Genomic DNA, 22,347 nt, shown 5'->3' on the forward strand with positions numbered 1-22,347 from the left:
TGTGGTATCATCCCGCAATAAATGGGAGATGGAAGTCACCTGATGGTGTAAGTGGTACTTATATGAAGCACTCTCCGAAGAGGTATCTACTATCTATAAAAACTGACAGACACGCAATTTTATTACAGTTTAGAAAATAAAATTTGAAACATTTGTTCTATGATAAATGAGTTTCAACTAAAAACTAAAATCAATGCAGTATCCTTTACAACGTGTTATAGAAAAACAGCATGATATGAATGTGAGTCATGTGATTGATGATAGATAAGTAGGTACACTATAGTCACTACACAATACCGCCCATGAAATCGACACCATCAGAGGCGTTGCCAATGCATTTCCAGACCTACTGCGATAGTTATATGTATGTGACGCACCTTTACAATTTAGTACTTACTTACTTAGTAATTCAAAATCTATACTAATATTATAAATGCGAAAGTAACTCTGTCTATCTGTCTGTCCGTCTGTCTGTCTGTCTGTCTGTCTTGCTTTCACGCTTAAACCACTGAACCGATTTTGAAGAAATTTGGCATAGAGATAGTTTAAGTCCCGGGAAAGGACATATGATAGTTTTTATCACGGTTTTTGAAACAGGGACGCGCGCGATAAAGTATTTCTCTGACAGACAAAATTCCACGCGGGCGAAGCCCAGGGCGGAAAGCTAGTAGGGTTATAAATAAGACCCATGTTTATGAGAAAAACTGTTAGTCGATCCATAAGTTTGTTATACTTACTTGATATTAATAACTCTGAAGTTATTCAAGACTGTCCTTATAAGCTTCAAACTATCTTTAATACTATTCCGAAGGTTCTAGTCACACACTAAAAATGTCTAACAAACTATTAACATTTCTGTGAAAGAGCGTAATAAAGCGTTATTGTTCCAACAGTAGGTAGGAGGTACATTATGAATGACTAATGTAGGTACACAGATTATGTAAATAGCCACACGTGCCTTTTCCGAGTATTACGAGCAATGTAGCCTACATTTTTATATATTACATGGACATAGTGAAATAAAAATAGTAGTTCAGAATATCAACGCTATGCTAAATCCCGATGCTTTTACGGCCTAACTTACGAGTAAACTGCAACAACTGAAATCAAAAGCGAGTTGCTTTTGACTTAATCATACCATGGAACTGCCACAGCCTTAAAGCTCACATTGCATTTCTGGAATGCCATTGATTCAATCCTGAAAATATAACCAGAACAAAGATAACTAATTGAAAGGTAAAGTGAACGGCAGGCAGACAATTGACTAAGGTTGGGTTGCACTATCTTACTTTAACTGTGACAAACGTCAAAAATCTGTCAAACTCCATACAAAAAACACCGTTTACCGTTAAAATTACGGTTAAAGTTAGGTGGTGCAACGAAGCCTAAATGTTGTGTCTTAAAGCGATGTGTTATCTTTTTGTTCTCTTATACTGTGTCATAGATAGACTCGCTTACTGCAACAGATTTCCAAATAACGTAATTTTATTAACTTGACGTCATGCACGAGCTAGCAAAAACAAACTCTCTTTCACAAAAGTGAAATGGTAGAGAGCATTTTAGAAATTAATGTGCTATTAACAAGGGCTAATGATAATGATAGCTACTAAAATGCAGAAACATATAAAATCTAATATTTATTAGATGCTGACATTATTAACAGAAAAACAGAATGAAGTTTTTAAGAAAGTTAATAAAGAAGATTAGAATAATTCACTGCAAATAAATATTCTTGTTGAATTGTTAAGTTTCGTCACGCTTTCGCAATAACAATATTTACTTAATATAAAATGGAGGTTTTCATGCCACCGGGAATGAATCGTAAATTTTGTGATCCATTTGAAAAAATATATTTATTTAATTATCAGGGAAATCAAATAGTTTTTAAGGTTACATTTAGCTTAACTATAGGTAGAGCAAACCCTATGCGGTTGCATTCAAAAGTTTTATTTCTATTATAATGTAACGTCACAAAATATAATATACCTACTCGTACCTAGGTATTTCCAAAAGAGTACTATTATCTTGTACGTTATAGCTTACAATAACGTCTACAACTCTACATGCCTTTAGAATGGCAGAGAAAGTCGGAGAAACGCATTATGCATTTCCTTCTACGAATCACACATTTTCTGAATTCGTAGCAAATGACAATCCGTTTACGTTCCGCGTTCGAATACTGCAAGACTAGTGACGTCATAGAGCAGGAATCGGTCTGCTAATAGCCTAGTATGTTGACTGACTAGTTTTTCTACGGAAAGTAAGAATTAGCAATAGGTTGCTGTATGAATAGACTAGCAATTATTTTCTCAGCGTACGAGGATCAACGGAAACCATGAATTAAGCGAAGACCAAGATTATACTGATAGGATATCAGATTATAGTGGAGATCGGAGATAACCTACAATTTTATTCGTACAGCCGTAAAACTGCAATCTTGTTGAGCTATTTTCCTGTTGCTAACTAGATATAAGTCCTAATTTAACGCTAATTTAAAACATCCTCCTTATTTGGTTAGAGCAAAGTTCAAAACTATAAAAAATAAGTTCTTTTGTTTATTACAGCAAGTAGAGTTTTAAAGTTTTATTTTTCATGTATACGTAAACTCTTGCAAAAGTTGTTACCTCTCGTAACAAACTGGAAATACACCCTGAACTGAGAAAAGTGTGAAAAAGTATTCTCAAGATCTAGAGCTGACGCTAAGTGTAGAGAGACTAATGGGTAACAAACATTACCACCGAGACCAGTTTATTCAGCAGATTTCAGTTAGATAATCCATATAACCCTAATCACCACACATTCGCACGTGATAAATTATCCCAGCCACGTTCAAAGCCTTCAATAACACCGCAAATGGGTTCTGTCGTCAAAGCATCGTTCGAAGCCCAAGCGTTAAAATTAGCCAGCCGCTTAGACTATCCGACGCCGGCCAATTATAGATCGCATTAATAGTACGCTTTATGCACTGCGCAAGAGTTTACATTTCGATCGCGAGAGGGGTACAATAAAATCCGGTGAAAATTTTACACATGCTGAAACGAGTTACATTTAAATTATCGCCATGTCACGGAATACCAGTGAGATTCCAGTATTTCGGCAGTTATTAAAATTTCATCTCATTAATGAAAAGGTGCATCGTGGAAGTCCCGGTGTAATTAATTACATTTCTTGTGACCAGAGAAGTGCCGCTCTACCTATACATTTAAAAACCAATTTAGTAAGCAATTACATTTTGATCCGTGTTATCAAAACACAAATAGCACTTTAAAAACAATCATATTGTTTGTATGATCCGATAATAAATAAATATTATTGTTTATTGTTGTTTTGGTGAATTTATCACCAATCAATTTGTTTTGGACTGATCTGGATAAGGGTACAATTGCGTAGCAAATACAGAACGCACCCTGAGCATGCTTCGCACTCTTATTTTTGAAGAAATTATTTTAGTTCACTTTGCCAACTTCTCCCTAGTTTATTCCAAACGAATTTTATTCATAAAAGACTATCGGACAGTACCCAACTGAAATTGATATCGTGCCAGCGTCCAACTGACCTCGCAAATTCGCATTAACTCTGCACCAACACTTGCAACGCGGCAAAAGCAACATTTGTTACAAATATCTACGTTTGCACATCGCCTTACAGCCAAGACTATTTCGCATTGAGTGAAATACGGCATACGACTTCGGCTCTTGGACTAGAGCCAATGTGGAGTGACATAACTGGAAGTGACTGCGGTCTATGCATCTAATTGTGCAATGAGAGGATGCGGTCAGTTCTTACCCTCGTTTTATGATGGGTAAAGTCACTAGCGATGTAACCATTAAGCTATGCATTTGAGATATAGGTACTGGATTAGCAAAGATTTCTGGACAAAGAAAGAGTTTTGCACTGGGTGTAGAGGTGGTGTTACCTTCGTTTTATTGTGGTTAAGTTACTAGCGTTGTATCATTGACCTTGCTTTGCAATTTTACTGGATGATCTTCCTCAAGTTTAAGTATTAAGGTCTGCCTGCCTGCATCATCTGTCATGCCATGACATTATATGCAGAACGACTGCTTTTCGTTCACGAAGATTAAACTACGTTTCTTTTCATTTTTCAACTTCCTAAAGTCTTACTTTTTTCATTCTGTCTACCTTGTGACAGCTATTTTCTGACTATCGGTGGTGGCTTGAGGCTTCTGACATAACAACAAACTACCAACACAACCACGAACAACGAGACCGACGACCTCAGAAACACGGAATCCTTAACTTATCGGATCATCAGGTTGATTGTACTTATTTTACTGTTTCTATATTTTGATAAGAAACTCTGATATGCTATGCTGCTGATTTTAGACGGCTGATCATCAATTCGATAAGGGCACAGTTCAACAAGAGATATTTCAGTTATAACGGTGATATTTACCACTTGTTTACGTAATTTCTTCTTCTTTTATTTTGGAACGACTTGGTTTTGAGAATCATGATTTATTATGCTATTTAAATTATGTTATTTTCTGTTATCGACAGTTTAAATTCAACTATTGGTCAGCAAATGGGCTCAAAAAAGATAAGTTCGTCTGCGTCTTAACGCTTTCCATTTAATCTACATCTGCGTATAATCCTATTACAGATTGGAACAGCCCTCCATCTGATCTGAAGTGATTTATTTATCGCAGATCCTCGGTCCATCTTCCTGTGTCTTTTAGTGTAAGTCTTATGTTACATAGGCCTACTTATCACCCAAGATAAAATATTACTTTATAATACAGGAGAGTACCAATTTGGATTGCTTTGAAGAGATTTTGGTATTTTTGTATTACAGACTGACATTATTAGTACGAAAATTAATATTTATTTTACCAAAAATTTTAAAATTAATATGTCATAACTTTGTGGGTTTTACCTACTTAATAGGTATATCGTAAGTCAATGGAAAATTGTGTGTGCTTAATACCTGCAAATATGAAGATTTAGCGCGAAGAACGTTATCTTGCTACAAAATTCGTGACTTCCCTAACGTCCTCACTTATTCCAAATGCAAACATGACTGTTGAAACAAATAATCAGTGAGCAAACGTAGCCTAGAACGGAAAATATGGCTGTAGCCTTTCAAAAAAGTTCTAAACGGTTTAACTAAGGTCATATCCCACGCAGTTCTTTTGCACTTAAGCATGACTCATCTGTGTGATCATTGTATCCGTGTGTAACTTACGTATTCCTTATAAGGTATGCTAAGTCAACTGTAGGCGCCATATTACCTACAATACTATGCAAGTGATCGACTACTACAATGAAATGCAAGGTTTCAACGATTAAGAATCGCGGTCAAGTGCGAGAACACCTTTTCGAACTAATGAATGGTTAACGCTTGAGAGATCGTCGAACCGGTTTTAATTTAAGGATCTTTACGATACGATAATCGTTTCGTGTTTAGTATTTGTGTGGGTACTATTTATGAACCACGTCAGTCTACAACAAGCCATTGATCTTTTTAATCATAAAATCCACTTGGTTATTTTCCAGCCATTATTGTAACTTTGCGAATATTTACGCTGTACCATGGTAGAGGGCGCTCCGCGACGTTGTATATTCGTTCAAACATACAACTTTAGTCATTAATAGATCTGTGTCTAACTTATCTTGTTAAAATTGTACAAAATACAAGTCTTACGTCATCTAAACTATGTAAATAGAGCCTTACATAGGCTGGTGCACGCATATCTTAATTACCTGTACTGCGTCAGTAGTGTTGGTTACATAATACAGGCTGTATGAGAAATATCACACCGTGCTACGGATCCTAGATACTTTAATTGGGTAGCGTGTTTACATTACATCAATTACAAAATAAATTAGTATGTTACCCATCATCTGATGGGTAACATACTAATTACCTACTGTTACCTACAAACCCTAAAAATAGAGTCTAGTTAGATTTCAACAACGTCGTTTTCCACGTCGACTAAATAGTGATAATGGTGGGGTATATATTCACAGTAACAAACATGCATGATAGAGTCTAGATTTCCTTTTTTATTGAACCAGGACTTAATGATGATAATGGTTCAGCTAGACCATTTTAACCCTCTCACGTCAGACTTACGAGTGGAAGGAGGAAACCTTATTTTTCAATCATTGACCATTATATTAGGACAGCTAAGCTGCTAGTCGTAGCCATGTCGTAGCAGTAAGGTTTTTTCGGAATTAAGCAAAGGTATAATTATTATTCTCGATTGGAACTTTATTATTCTGTTTTACAAAGATTTCCGTAATGTGTGGATTAATAAATGAACACGGTAAATATTTACAATAGATAGCAGAAGTAGAGTATGTTATTAGTGTACCAAGATAATTTTGATTCGCAAAAGTACATTTAATAAGGGCTAATTAAATTAGGTCCATTCCGAATTCATAACCTACTGATAAAAACTTATTAGAATTAACAAAGTTGTTGTCAACGTTCCTAACTTGATAAGGTAGGTAATCGGGCAATGAACAAATTGTACCACCTTGTCAGCGATACGTCTGATAAGACAATTAATTGTTGTATAATGTTTTGATAAGAGTCCTAAGTGCTACAAAAGCACGTAACTGATCGAATATTCTCCCTTTCTAAATCTGCTACCAATATATTTTTGTACATATTATTTCTCTATTCTACAATAGTTACAATATTATTGACTGTGTCGGGAAATCGAATATTATTCCTCATAAAATAAGCCTTATTGACCACTTAGCACTTAGTAGTTCGTTAATATTCGCGTTATTGTGTAAAATGTTTAAACAGATCTGATGTCATACATACGAGTATTGTTGATGATTTTATATGTACGAGTATGTAGCACACGATACTGATTTATAATGATAAAAACTAATAAGTAATAATTACAGATGATGACCACTTTCATGATTGACTGATTAAGGTCAGTGTGGCGAAATTCAATAAGCGTTAATTATTAGGTTGTCAGTAATCATTTAAGTATTTAGGCAAGCAGTTAATAATATTTTATGAGTCATGGTAATACAATTCCATTACATAACTACCATACTGAGATGTAGACTCGGCAATATTTGTAACACACGTCTTATTTATGTACATGTGTTACAAGTAAGTACTAATAATACTTATATCATGAGACTTGTATCAAATGAGGCCCCAAGACTTGGTGCCTTGATTGAGCCATGTCGGTTCAACTGCACTGGCCTAAAAGTAGGACCTTACCACAGATAACATAATAATAACACTCTACGAAGCATAAAATCACGTTAATACATATTTACAGTCATATTATTTCTTGCAACTCACGAAGGCGAGTGAGCTTTACTTGTGTACATGCACATAACGATAGTGTAATGTCTATCAAAACTTTTAAAAACGAACAAAGCCACCACACATGTATATGCCACACACATGATCATGCCTTTGTGAATTGCAACAACTATAACTTAAATTCTGTAACTTCGCTAATAAGCTTTCGAACTCTACTCACCCACTTATTTCGCTTCAGCAGTTTTACATGCAACGGCTTTATTAAATTCCGAAATAGCCCCGATTTTTTACACCCATGGGTATGTATGCAATTGGTACATCAGTGACTACATTACGAGAAACTATGTAACATCGACCACTAGGAAACCAGCAAAAAGCAGTAAGTGGTTAATTGTTGCAAAATGTAGGCGAGGAGCCACGACCACGACTGATCGCGCTGAAGTGAGTGGGCTGGTAGCAATAGGGTCTGTCTTAGGGCTGCCACTTGACAAAATCTTATTTTATTAACAATTCTTAACTACTTTCTCTAGGTCGTCTGGAAGAGATCGTGTCCTAGCGACAAAACCGTCTCAATTGTGTCATTTTAATTTTCTATGTCTATCTAAAAAGGCAAATTGCCGCGATCATGCTTATTACATAGACTAGTTTTTATTTGGCTGTGACGTTTTGACAGGGTTTCCTTTTATCAGTTATTTATTTTGTCTATAAATATTATGTTACGTAAACATGGCACTAAATATTACACCCATTCTCTGCGTCTATAAAAATAGAAAAAAAGTCCCTTTAAAATACCGAACTTTAATCTTGTTTTTATCCACAACGAGGAAGCTCTTGGCCTGTATATCACCTTTCACAACCTATCACAACTTTGACCTAGTACTCAATTTCTTTGTCCATCTTTTGTTAGGTAACTTTCTTCTCACAATAAAAAGTAAGTATAAACAGCAGCACGCACATCAGACTAAATAATATTTTTATTCCAAAATAGCACCAATTACAACTGCATAAGATTTCCTACTCTTTTTTATTTATTTCTGTCTCTAAAGAGGTGGTAGCCCTACACTGTGGCTCCACCATTACTCCACCAAGCGTGAAGGTACTGCATCTAGTTGCCCACTTGACCGACGATTGTAGAAAGTACAGTCGGCCACGAATAATTGGTCAAAGTAGAACAGCGCTTTAAATTTTAATTTTAAAAGTGGAGCAGTTTTTTTTTAATATTTCACAGATAAATTGCAGATACATAGATGTAGATGGCTTGAAGGGTATTTGTACTAGTCTGTTGTTTTACAAGTATCTAAAGAAAAGGTTATTTTAATTTATAGTTTTTTTAACCCTTTTGTAATGTACAAACGACACACAATAGTAAAGCAATGGACATGACCCACATGCAGTACTCTAGTACCGGTCAAGTAACCTTGTCGATATAATTTATGTATTTCGTTGGTTTTTTATTGGCACTTTTTATGTTTAATTGCTTACTTTGGGGCTAGATAGCGCTGTGTGAAATTGTCTAAAGATATTTATTTATTTATGTTATGGGTTTAAAGAAAGCATCAATCTGTTAACATTAACTTTATGGTTGACTGTATCTACTTGCTAATGATAGCACGCAAAGGCCTTTCGACCGTTTTAATTATGGTTTACTTCTTCCTGATTGATTTTTAATTGCACGTACAAAGACAGTCATATTGCATTTGGTATACCATAATCTACTCATTTAAAAAAATACATAGGATACTAAATAAACTTTATTACACAACACATTGTGTGTTACAATCCGAAGGAAAACACCAATTTAGAATGGCACAATTTACATAGATTGTGTGTGGCCAGTATCAGATGTAAATTGAAAAAAAAATCTGCAAATAAACATCAGACGATCTAAAAACAAACGAAGAGCTTAGCAAAAAGTATCCAAGATATTAAACCTTTATAGCCCATAATTTAATGAAGCTCCGAGCGATAGCATCACAGCATGCTATTCCTTTGCCACAGTCCACAGACTTGCAGGCGTGGCCTGTCAGAAATAGCACTGGATACCAGCTGACCTTTCGAATGAGGGTACGGCGGCCATTGTTGTTGAGCTGGACAAAAAGTATTTTATCAGCACGACTGTAGAGTCAAACAATGAACATGAGATTGCTACATGCGCATCTCTACAAGTGCATGTATTAAATCAGGGTCTGTTATAGCGTATTTTTCCCTACACAATCCACAAAATCATGTCAACATTCAACAAAATTGCCTGCAAGAAATGCTGAATGTTGATATGGTTTTGTTGATTGTGTAGGGCAAAACACGCGCTGGATACCTGGCTTTATAAAGTCTAAAATAAGTAACGAAAGAGCACATTATCGTATGTTACACATGTTCGATCATTAAACTTAGGCTATAAATATGATATGTACTTATATATTTTACATACTATCATCAACACAAATTATTAACTTTTACCTGTTTACTACGATCATAACATAAAATGTGAAATTATTATAAAACTTAATGAGAAAGTAAACATTAATTGCAATTACATTTTAATGTAATGAAAGAGTTATAAAGAACCTATTCCCGTTTAATATAAGTACTTACCTAATCAAAATTTTCAATCTTACAAGGCAATATTTATTAATTGGCGCTCAAAAGTTATTTATACATTTAAGTTTTTATTTGGAAATATTGTTCAAAGTCAAAGTTCAAACTGTATTTCGCAACATCTTTGCTAAACTTTATAATTTGGATTAAAATTACAGGTTCCAAACACGTTTAGCAGCACGAAAGTCGTTAGAGCTATTTTAGAACTTGGCGAAACTGAAATCATAACATAAAACAAGTTGAAACATTTTGGCATTTGTCTTTCAGAGGTCTTTCTTTTATGTGGGGTTTGTAAATGGTTAAATAATTCCCAGCCATGTTGTTTTTATATGGGCATGTAGATAAGTTTAGTTAACAATAGCATACTTTTGGTTTTTGCATCGTACTACCAATTCGTGATGACGCAATTCCATTTATGTTGACGGTCGACCATTGAAAAAGTTTGTTTTGACTCTACTCCTCCTGACACAATCATGTATGTAATTTGGGTAATTCGGAGGCCTTAACGGAATATAACCTATGTGCAAACCAAAAAAGACTAGCAATTTTAAAAAAGACAGATTTTTTTTGTTTTCTCTATCTCTACCCAATACTTATTCAAAACTCTCTTTCCAGATAAATCATCTATGACATCACAACCGCGCTGATCCACCACAGAGGCAGGTCACTCAGGTGAGCTTCCGGCTAATTTAAATTCGCCATAAAAAGTAGAAAGCTTGCGATGCGAAGCACGTGCTTACGTCCGTCCGGTTATATCACTATCGCTCCCGTCGTTAACTTAATGGAATAACCTTTTTGCTTAAAGTTATGGAATGTGGAGGTATTAAGGTATTTTTTTAACAAATAACTCGGTCTACTAAGCTAAGAAAAGCTGTTTCTTATTACAATGTTGTGAGTGTATTCTTTAATCGATAACACCCAACTCGTAAAGTAGAGCATGTTCTTGTGACGCTTCGTTTTTTCTTATCCTAAGAACGTGACGAACAAACCACTAATATTTCTTATAATATCTCGGAATTCATGAGTCATTTTGAAATGGAGGTCACTCTTGTAAAACACTATCACCCACCATACAAAGTTGCTTCAACTTTGTAGACTTTTATCGACTTTTATCGACCTTTTATGCGATGAACCTATCGTAGCTTTGAGTCATATGAATTTGTACCTAATAAGTTACTAGATTTTCGCCCCGTGGTAATAATTTGGACCCCATATTTCCCTGAGAGGTTTTAGGCTGGATTATCCTTTCTGAGCGAATGCCTACAATATAATAACTATTTTCATGCCTTTCAGTGCAATCTGTAGAGTAAATAACGGTTGCCTTTATACAGACTGGCGAGGCGACTACATAAGAAAAAAGAAATCTAAAGCAAAAATGTAGAGTCATAAAGCACTGTAAATACCTATCCGTTATGTTAAACGTATTAACCTTAGACGTATCATTTTGTCATTAGACATTCCTGATTGGTCACTCGTCATAAACGTTATTCTGTTCGACTATATCGATACAATAATCGCTCGATTATTCGATTCGTCACCGAGCTGGCTGGCCGTGTGTCGAATGCACCGAGGCTGCGGGGTTATTCTGAAAAACGTTATCCGAAGTTTCGAATGTTGTCATCCCTCTCAGATGCCGCATGAGCGACGGTAACAGATAGATCTGAAACTACGTAAACAGCTTCGGAGTAGCCCTGCTGGCCAGGCGTTGCGCAATACGAGGTCGATGCCACTGCCCACTGCCCAATCGATCCGCTAACTTTTATTCTTTTACGAGATATAAAAAACGTAATAGAATTCTATTAATGGACAAACTAAGTTACCTTATTTAGCTTTTTTTGGAGAAAAACATTGCATCACTGTGACAGTGATACGGCAATTAAAATTACGTAAAAATATAAAAAACTGGAAAAAATATGTGAAAATTTATGTTAAACAAAAGGAATTGGGCAAATTTAACAGCGCATATTTCACATTATTACACCCATTAGAATGGCAATTCGGCCGTTTTTGTGAACCATTAAACTAGGATGACATTACGAAATTCCTACGGTTTGGAATATTTTATAACAGTTGAACGCATGCCTCTGATCTCATTGCTTACGAGATTGGGATTCAATTCATTCCTAGATACACATACATTTTCTATACTTTAACGTAGACTAGTCCGCAAACTACAGCAGGTAGGTCTTGCCTGAATTTATGATAGTCTGTGATGGTTGTACATGCGGACTTCAGCAGTCATATGCTTAAGAATTCGTTGAAAAACAAGCCGCTGTTAAGAGTTTTTTTTTATCCACAACGAGGAAGTTCTTGGCCTGTATTTCACCTGATGGTAAGTGATGATCAGGCCGAAGGTAGAAGCTAGAGAAGAGAGAGCGAAGAGTACAAACAGTGTATTTATCTGGTTAACTTTAAGTCCAGAACCTACACACGCCTTAAGGAGGGATCCCTTCTAATTTCTATTTGACGATGGAACTCTAAAAAGTGTACAGTCAAGGCCACTGAGTTAAGCAAATGTGCTCGTGTGTTCGCGGTCTATTTAGTTTGTTGCACTGATTGTATCGTAAGTATCGGTATTGGTCAAATGCGCGCGAGTTGATATCGGTGCGCGTGGATAGGGTTACCGATTGCCGAATTACAGCGGTATGATAATGTATTTATCATTATTCTATTATTTTATTTAAATTTTTGGAGAATTAAGAATTGACTATGGAAAATCCAGCAACAAATTAGTGTTTTATTTTATTTGAAAAGGTACACCAACAGTACATGCATACTTACGCTATTTGAAAAGTTCACATTTCTTTAACGAGGAAGCTCTTGGCCTGTATCTCACCTGATGGTAAGTGATGATCAGACTGAAGGTGGAAGCGAGCTTCACCCGGAATTATTTTTAAAATATAATATACCTATTAAAGGCATACACATACACAACATGTTATGTGTAATCCAAATTGTAAAGTGGAATGCTTATTTTAACATAGTCATACTCGCGTGATCAAATATTTTACCGGGTAACATTTAGTAGAAATGTAGAGTTTCTTAAAGTTGCCAACCCTAACAGAATGACAGTAAAATCAGCTTTTTGCCCGATTCAATCGAAATCACGACTATTCTAATACCTGAAAACACAATGCACACAATATTGCAACGAAAATGGTAGCCATTCAGCAACACTTTCGATTGAATCCTCTTTGTTGGATACCATTTTCTTTGGCATGATGGCGCAAAATAATGATTGACAAATATTTTTTCAGGGCACATTTTTAAATTCAAATGATGAAAAGAGAGCTGTGATTTTTCATTAGTATAATTTTAATACAAAATTCTCAAAAAATAAACATTTAATTTTAGGTACCTATACTTACATAGGTAGTAACTATTTATCAAATCAGTTATCGTGACGAACTCGTACCTAATTACTTTGTGTGTAGTTTCTCCGAGGTCTAAGTATTTAATTTCACAATATCTGATAATACATAATATCGCACCCTTNGGTTTCGTGTATGGAAAAATGTGTCAAAGTTCGCGGAGAATACTTTAAAAAGCAATAAATACATTTTTAAATAGTAATGTTGTTTCACTTCCTTGATTCCCGAAATTTTCAGTGCCGCCCTCGTACATGCGGACTTCAGCAGTCGTATGCTTAAGGATTCGCTGAAAAACAAGCGGCTGTTAAAGAGTTCAAACAGTGTATTTATCTGGTTAACTCTTTAAATCCAAACACTACACGCCTTAGGGATGAGCCCTTCTAATTTCCATTAGACGATGGAACTCTAAAAAGTGTACAGTCAAGGCCACCGAGTAATGCAAATGTGCTCGTGTGTTCGCGGTCTATTTAGTTTGTTGCACTGATTGTATCGTAAGTATCGGTATTGGTCAAATGCGCGCGAGTTGATATCGGTGCGCGTGGATAGGGTTACTGATTGCCAAAATATAGCGGTATTTATCATTATTCTGTTTTTTTAATTACATTTTTGGAGAATTCATAATTGATTATGGAAAATCCAGCAACAAATTAGTGTTTTATTTTATTTGAAAAGGTACACCAACAGTACATGCATACTTAAGCTATTTGAAAAGTTCACATTTCTTTAACGAGGAAGCTCTTGGCCTGTATCTCACCTGATGGTAAGTGATGATCAGACTGAAGGTGGAAGCGAGCTTCACCCGGAATCCTCATATTTTTAAAATATAATATACCTATTAAAGGCATACACATACACAACATGTTATGTGTAATCCAAATTGTAAAGTGGAATGCTTATTTTAACATAGTCATACTCGCGTGATCAAAAATTTTACCGGGTAACATTTAGTAGAAATGTAGAGTTTCTTAAAGTTGCCAACCCTAACAGAATGACAGTAAAATCAGCTTTTTGCCCGATTCAATCGAAATCACGACTATTCTAATACCTGAAAACACAATGCACACAATATTGCAACGAAAATGGTAGCCATTCAGCAACACTTTCGATTGAATCCTCTTTGTTGGATACCATTTTCTTTGGCATGATGGCGCAAAATAATGATTGACAAATATTTTTTCAGGGCACATTTTTAAATTCAAATGAAGAAAAGAGAGCTGTGAGTTTTCATTAGTGTAATTTTAATACAAAATTCACAAAAAATAAACATTTAATTTTAGGTACCTATACATGCTTAGTTTAATACCTATTTATCAAATCACTTATCGTGACGAACTCGTACCTAATTACTTTGTGTGTAGTTTCTCCGAGGTCTAAGTATTTAATTTCACAATAACTGTTATGTAATACATAAATATCACACTTCGAAGTCATATAAATCACTGCATTAGCTGCACGAGCAATCATGGTAATGTCTAACGTTTATTTCATAGACTTCATTGACTGACGAATGAGTTATTTTTTATCAATAAACCGATAAAAACGTAATGTTACTTCGATTACTTGCATAACGTGTACCGGTTGAGCTGCGCCGGCGCAGTCTTCGCCGGTTGTCGGACCTCGCCGGTCCTGGGTCCGATTCGGGAATTCCCTATTCAAAAAAAAAAAATAGATTTGAAAATCGAACTTCCAAAAACAAACATAATTGTAAAAAAAACTTTCAAATTTAAATAAGAACTTTTTCGATGACTGAAATAAAAAAAAAATGTGTACCTACAAAAGTGACATGTTGTTAATGCTAAACAAATGAAGATGCAAGAATTTGAGAAAGGAGAACAACCACTTTCTATGAAGCGTTGGGCCCAGTACTAAGTTATTTGTACAGCTACAAATTTCATGTCATTTTTATGCCTTCATAAACTAGTTTATTATTGTGTTTATTTGAGGTTGCTAACTAGTGTTATTCTCGAGAAAACTAAATTAGAAAAAACTAGAAAAAATGTTACTTTTATACAAAATCAAGTCGTCAGTTACCCAAATCGCAAGCAGAATCCGTTAGAAATAGCATAAAATGTTATTAATCGATAGTTTTATTTCTTCTTCTTCTTTTAATTCGTTTTAATTCAATTCAACAAGCATTCGCAACAGTCTCATCCTTTAGATCCTTTAGACATACTCTCTAATCTGTGGTCTCATCTGTGATTCCATATCTGTGCAAGTGACATTGCTGCAATGACAGATGACAAAACGAATTATTTTCATTCATTAATTCATTCAATCATTTTAGTTTTGTCATCTGTCAGTACAAACCTTCTTAAAGATCAAATACACTGAATTGTCCCACCCGTGACATTGACAGGGGGCGCCACTGTCAATACCGGATCGCTGGTTTCGATTTTTGCCATGTTAGAAACTATATAGTTGAACGATGGTGGCGCCCCCCTGTCAATGAGTTTGGTGGGACAGTATAGTGTATTGAGTCTTTAATCGATTGACTTTTAACGTTCCATTTCACGTTATCTTAGATTAAATCATTAATTCGTTTTTATTATTGTATACGACTTACGACATCAGTTAAAATTATCATTTTTACCGTAAAATACTCCCTAATGTATGCGTAATATAATATCAAAAACCTACCAATGTACAACTCTGTACAAACTTGGGCCCAAAATGGTTGTTCTCCTTTNCTAACGACATAAATTTCTTTTGCCAATGAAAATAAAATAAAATTATGCGATCATTTACCTGGATATTCTGCTGGTTAACTTAACGAGACTTTTTAAAATCATAACCGCGTTTCTCGTGTAAAACAGAGTTAATGCTGGGAGCTATTAAAGTTAATTCAAAACGGTGGGTCTCTCAATCGGCGGGCAATCGGCCAGCTGTACCGCTATCCCCGCATTCTTGTCATAGCCGTGCGAGGCGAGGTGCATTTGCTGACTTTCATGTTAATCGCATGAACTAGTTCCCTTTCCTAGTTCCTTAGGTATATCCGAAGACTTGTAGTTATAATTACATTTACTAAATGAAGTCCAAAGAGTCGTTATATTTGACGAACTTTCTCGACATTTTCGGTAGTAAGACTTACTTGATTTTAGAAATGGAATGGAAATTCAATGACTTTCAATGAGCTGAATTCTTAGCATAATCTTCTTGTGGCACAAGCGAGAGATTTCAATTCTTAAAACAATTAATCTCATGTACGAGATCAATGATCAACCATCATCACTTCGTCTGCAATTACATTAGCGATGTATCACCGCTAGTCACGTGATAGGCCGTTGTCGCCTTCAATTAGTCTCTTATGGATTTCAATCCATAATGACGACATAATAAGCGACATCATTCATCCCAGCCGCGAATGATCGCAATACATCGCAGCTATAGACGTCACGCTCTAAATAACAATCTTAGAACGCTCAGAAATGTACAGCGAAACTCAAAGTGAACAAACTAATAGATCGATTAGCAAATCCACACTTACTTGTAGAAAGTTAGCAATCGCTATTACACTTAATCGACGATAACCACAATATAAAAAGATATGCTAAAAGTAAAGTCCACTTTCCAAAATAAAAAGCGTCAATTGCCTAGAGTGCAGACTATAAATATGTAAATGCAAATGTGATGCATAAGTATTTTGATAAGGGCGAGGCCAGATGTGCTTGGTGATTCAAAAGCATGGAGGTCGTCAAGTTTCCGAAGGTCTTCTAAGATACCATATAAGTTAACAATCAAGCACTTGAATAGTAATAAGGTACTTGAAAAGGTTAAAAAGACGATGATCCTTATTTTGACGTAAACTAAAAGTATGTAACGATGACACAAGTATTGCTAGAAAACTTTGCGGTGTGACAAAACCTTAATAATTCTTGATAAAAAAACACCTAGCTAATGTTGCGTTAGGTTAGGCTCCGAATAAGAGAAAATGTAGTTAAAAAGTTCCTAATTTGTTTTCAGCAATTTTTTTCATGAAAAATATATCAGAAAAAAATAATACTATAAGAATTTTATCTATGAAGAACGAGTAGTTCAATTAAATTACAACTTATAAATATTGCGTTAAGAAATCGAAGGTCGTCCAGTTTACGTAAACCTAAAGAAACACATGTCGGTTATTTCATTTCAGTTGCGTGCTGAAAAACTGTGTTTACTAACAGTTACAAGTTAACTGGAACTAAATTACTATAGTTATTAGTCTAGTAACTAGTTATTGTACTTTATTCGAATCTACTTTAAAATAAAGTGAGCAACGTCCTTCCGATTACATATTTTTCAGTTATTTTATTATTATTGTGCATGCAATAGTTTTGTTTCTGTTACGTTCAATGTGACATGAGGTCATTAGCCTTCGCTAGGTACCTCGTCTTTTCATACTTACCACTTTTTATTTTTTAAATCCATTCCTAAACTTGAGACAGGCCTGGCTCACTCCGCGCGGTACATCCGATAATTACCTACAGCGGAGCGCCCCGCCGGCGGGTATTATATCAGTCGAGTGTCACGCGCACGCCCGTCGGGACTTGATGTTTTGTCTTTAATAAATAATTTCTTTTGAATACAATTTATGATGTTTTAAGAATTTTATCGTTAAAATATTAACTATTACCTTTCCGTGTAGGTAAATGAAACGGAAGAGTAACATCGATACACCAAATTACGACAAGCTAGTTCTTTTACCATAATGCATAGGTACCCCAACAATATTCAGTAAAAAATAAATTGTTGCCAAAGTACAGCGAGTAACATTAGATTAAGTTTGTGCAAAGCCAAATACAAATATGATTTTCGGGTGATGCCTCTCGTTCTATGATGTAGCCGTTTCGTGTTTGCGTAGTAAATAGGTAGGTATGATGTCATTCTTTCTTCTGTGATAGTAGGTATGTTTAATTTATTTGTCTTATGTTAAAATAGGTATGAATGAAGACATTGTATTAAAATAAGTACTTTTTTATCCTAAGTAGGTATATTTAAAATGTTATTTTTACAAAGGTAAAATAACACTAATACTTACCTATATACGTACCTCATTACAAACATCTAAGTAGATTAATTCTATTTTTTCACTAGACAGCATAGCAACCCTAGCAGCGTAAGAAGAGTTCAGAGACACGCGATAGAAAGAGACAAAACTTGTAGGTGAATAAAATTGTAGGTACGTAGTGCTGTGCGAGCTGAATTCCACTGTATCGCGTCGTAGCAAGACTCGCATTTATTTAAATCGTCTTGCGGAGTAATCCTTCTGTACCTGTATTACTTATTCTGTGCTTGAGATTGAGAGCACTTGTCTCTAACTTTATATGTGAAATTTCGCATGAGAAAACCCAAAGTTAGAAGGTTATCTAAGATTAACACTAGAAGTGCCGAAGATTACGACCCCCCTAAAAGCGCCGCTGGGTCAATTTTGTCCCGGCATGTATTTTGTAACATTTTTTAAGTTTCAGGCATGAATATTATGGTTAAAACTATTTGTAGTATCCTTAAAAAAAGGTTTATCTATGTGGTTAAATCAATATGTACTTATTTCTTTAAAAATATAAATATATTCAATTTTAATTTGGAATTATTAAAATTTAGATATTTTTGGTTTCATTTAAAATAGTCACATATTACGTGATGGTATACTGTATTAAAATCATAAAATTACTGCTTTAACTAGTCATTATTATTTTTAAATAAAAAATAAATATCTTACAAATAATAGTGAACATTCTGCACAAAGTTTTTTTGTATGGTTTTTTGTCTATCTGGTGTACTATGTGTTTAGGAATTTCTATAGGTATGGTTATTTTTCTGTTATCTGTACACAAANGCCGAAGGCAGGTGATGATTAGACCTATCGATTTCACCCCCATGTATGTTCTACGATTTTTCGTAGTTTAGAAGTTATCGTTAATTTTGTGATTTTTTCAAATTTTATGACCTAGCATGGCTTTAATTTTTTTTAATCTTTTTTTTGGGTTGACTTTTCTCAGATTTATTTTTTTTGACAGATTCCCTATTCCCTATTAATTGCAGATGTCTGAAAAAAATTATCACCTTCCTATCTTTGATGCAAGATACAAAATTTGTGCTAGAAACATAAAAATATGCTTTTAGCAGAACATTCTAAAATTTTCAACTTAAAACTTCGAAAAAAAAAGAACTTCCATAGGTCCAAAATAATTTTAAAAACTGCGCAGTTTTCTGAACTTTCATAATAATACAAAAAAACATGTACTTAATAGGCCATTATTTTCTGTAATCGCTCCACTAAAGTGGTAAGTCGGAGATTCCGTTACATGTTTTTGACATTCTTAGGACTAACTAATGTTTGCAATCCCCTAAGTTTACGTTACGTAGAATACATTTAGAGACAATAACTGAACAGAACATTTTTTTATCCACAGCGAGGAGCTCTTGCCTTTGATTTTTTTTTTGATTGAATCTCCGACTTACCACTTTAGTGGAGCGATTAGAGAAAAAAATGGCGGATTAAGTACATATTTTTTTTTATTATTATGAAAGTTTAGAAAACTGCGCAGTTTTTAAAACTATTTTGGACCTATGAAAGTTCTTTTTTTTTTCAAACTTTTAAGTTGAAAATTTTATAATGTTCTGCTAAAAGCATATTTTTTATGTTTCTGGCGAAAATGTTGTATCTTTTATCAAAGATAGGAAGGTCAAAAAAAAGAAATCTGAGAAAAGTCAACCCAAAAAAAGATAAAAAAATTTAAAGCCTACTAGGTCATAAAATTTGAAAAAATCACAAAATTAACGATAACTTCTAAACTACGAAAAATCGTACAACATACATAGGGGTGAAATCAATAGGTCTAGTCCTCACCTATCACCTGCCTTCGGCTTGACACCTTACAAGAAACACCCTGTATACAATACATAGTGCTCATTGAACTTAGAAGGAAAAACATGTACTTAATATTATTAAGGGTTGTACCATAGCTAACCAGCGCCACCATATTTTTTCTTGATTACTTTTGTTATAGACCGAAATTAAAAAAGTGGTTTGAAAAATGTATAATATGTATCGAAGCTATTTTTAAAAATAATTTGTTTGAATTCATTAGATATTTGCAGCAAGTTACAGATTAAATTTACTGCTAAAAAGTTACCAATTAAGCTAATTTTGAAATTCGAACTTGCAGAATATAATAAATACACGGTTTTAAAAGTAGCTTAGATGTGGCTTTAACTATTTACAAACCACTTTTTTATTTCGGTTTGTAACAAGAGAAATCACGAAAGATTATCTGTGGCGCAAGTTTTAGAGGGGTAAGTAAGCTCCTTAAANATTGTGCATGCAATTGTTTTGTTTCTGTTACGTTCATTGTGACATGAGGTCATTGGCCTTCACTACGTCGTCATTTTATACCACTTTTTATTTTTTTAATCCATTCCTTAACTTGAGTGCACTTGTCTCTAACTTTTTAAGTGAAATTTCGCATGAGAAAAACCAAAGTTAGAAGGTTATCTAAGATTCAAACATGAACTTACGCAAGAATAAGTTTAACTGTTTTCAGACTTCATACAAATACGAACTAAAGAACATCAAGCTTGTCTTTGGAGCACCTTATGTTAGCTATAATTATGTGCTATTTTGCAACTATAAAATATAATTTGATGTGCTGTCGCCTTATAAATATTGTGGTAACTATGTCAACCGGATCACAAGGAAATTGCTCTTAAAATGCGAGTTACGTCGTCTTTGATAAGGAAACAGTTTTACCTAGTTTAACTAAATTGCTGTTTAAACTGTTACCACTGTTACTCAAAACGGGCACAGCGTTACATAGTGGTTAAACAATTGAAACTGTCACTAACTCTAAAAAAAAATCTGGTCAACCTCTGTTCTGTTATTGAGATAATATTGTTGATATTATAATGGCGAAACTAACAAAATTCTATCTTTGTATAATGTGTTTTTACGCCTTAACAAAACCCTAAACTTTTAGATAAATTGGTATAAATTATGTAGATTGGACCTGCCAGAAAAAAAGACACAAGTTGGGTCTTACCTTTTGGCGTTAAAAGGAATTAAAAGAGTGGAGAACCCATTATTTCTCAGATGGAAAATACGAAATGTATCAGACTTTAAAATGAATGGAATTAGTAATCGAAAAGACTTTGATTCAAATGTAATCGATTTGTAAACTTTCGATCACATCCATCTTCATCATTTACACACTGATAAATCGATTAGTCAGATATCGATTAATGTGTCAAACGGGTAATATCGGTGTCAACATGCGACGATAGCGCCAAACCAAATCAAATGCTTGTGCAGAGAGCGTGGACTTTCGCTCGGTTCTCGAATAGTAAACAGATATTTAAAATTATTTTATCTCCATCTAAGTGCGAGTATCAAGATGAAATTAATTTAATAAACTGCTTATGCACTTCAGTTAGCTTAACATTATTTAACTCTCTTTATTTAATGAAATAGAAAACGATAAACTTACCCACTTACCTGAAGCGAAAGAAAAATTAGGTGAAGCACTGCAATTCTAAACACGCTAACGACATAAATTTCTTTTGCCAATGAAAATAAAATAAAATTATGCGATCATTTACCTGGATATTCTGCTGGTTAACTTAACGAGACTTTTTACAATCATAACCGCGTTTCTCGTGTAAAACAGAGTTAATGCTGGGAGCTATTAAAGTTAATTCAAAACGGTGGGTCTCTCAATCGGCGGGCAATCGGCCAGCTGTACCGCTATCCCCGCATTCTTGTCATAGCCGTGCGAGGCGAGGTGCATTTGCTGACTTTCATGTTAATCGCATGAACTAGTTCCCTTTCCTAGTTCCTTAGGTATATCCGAAGACTTGTAGTTATAATTACATTTACTAAATGAAGTCCAAAGAGTCGTTATATTTGACGAACTTTCTCGACATTTTCGGTAGTAAGACTTACTTGATTTTAGAAATGGAATGGAAATTCAATGACTTTCAATGAGCTGAATTCTTAGCATAATCTTCTTGTGGCACAAGCGAGAGATTTCAATTCTTAAAACAATTAATCTCATGTACGAGATCAATGATCAACCATCATCACTTCGTCTGCAATTACATTAGCGATGTATCACCGCTAGTCACGTGATAGGCCGTTGTCGCCTTCAA

At 34.7% G+C, this 22,347-nt stretch overlaps 1 protein-coding gene across 2 annotated transcripts in view; it reads left to right on the top strand.

Moving 5' to 3' along the window:
* The window catches only part of nuf (rab11 family-interacting protein nuf), a 98,857-nt gene that overhangs the window by 17,345 nt on the left and 59,165 nt on the right, over positions 1–22,347 (top strand). Inside the window, exon 2 of one of the 2 annotated variants that reach the window (XM_028322532.1) lies at positions 10,472–10,528. The exons of the other annotated variant lie outside the window; for it this stretch is intronic. The gene's annotated coding sequence lies outside the window, so the exon portion shown is untranslated. The remainder of the gene's footprint in view (positions 1–10,471; positions 10,529–22,347) is intronic. 2 annotated transcript variants of the gene reach the window in all.

The sequence above is a fragment of the Ostrinia furnacalis genome, unplaced genomic scaffold (assembly GCF_004193835.3).
Source record: "Ostrinia furnacalis isolate ACB-3 unplaced genomic scaffold, ASM419383v2 OfSCF7664, whole genome shotgun sequence".
NCBI classification, from domain to species: Eukaryota; Metazoa; Arthropoda; class Insecta; order Lepidoptera; family Crambidae; genus Ostrinia; species Ostrinia furnacalis.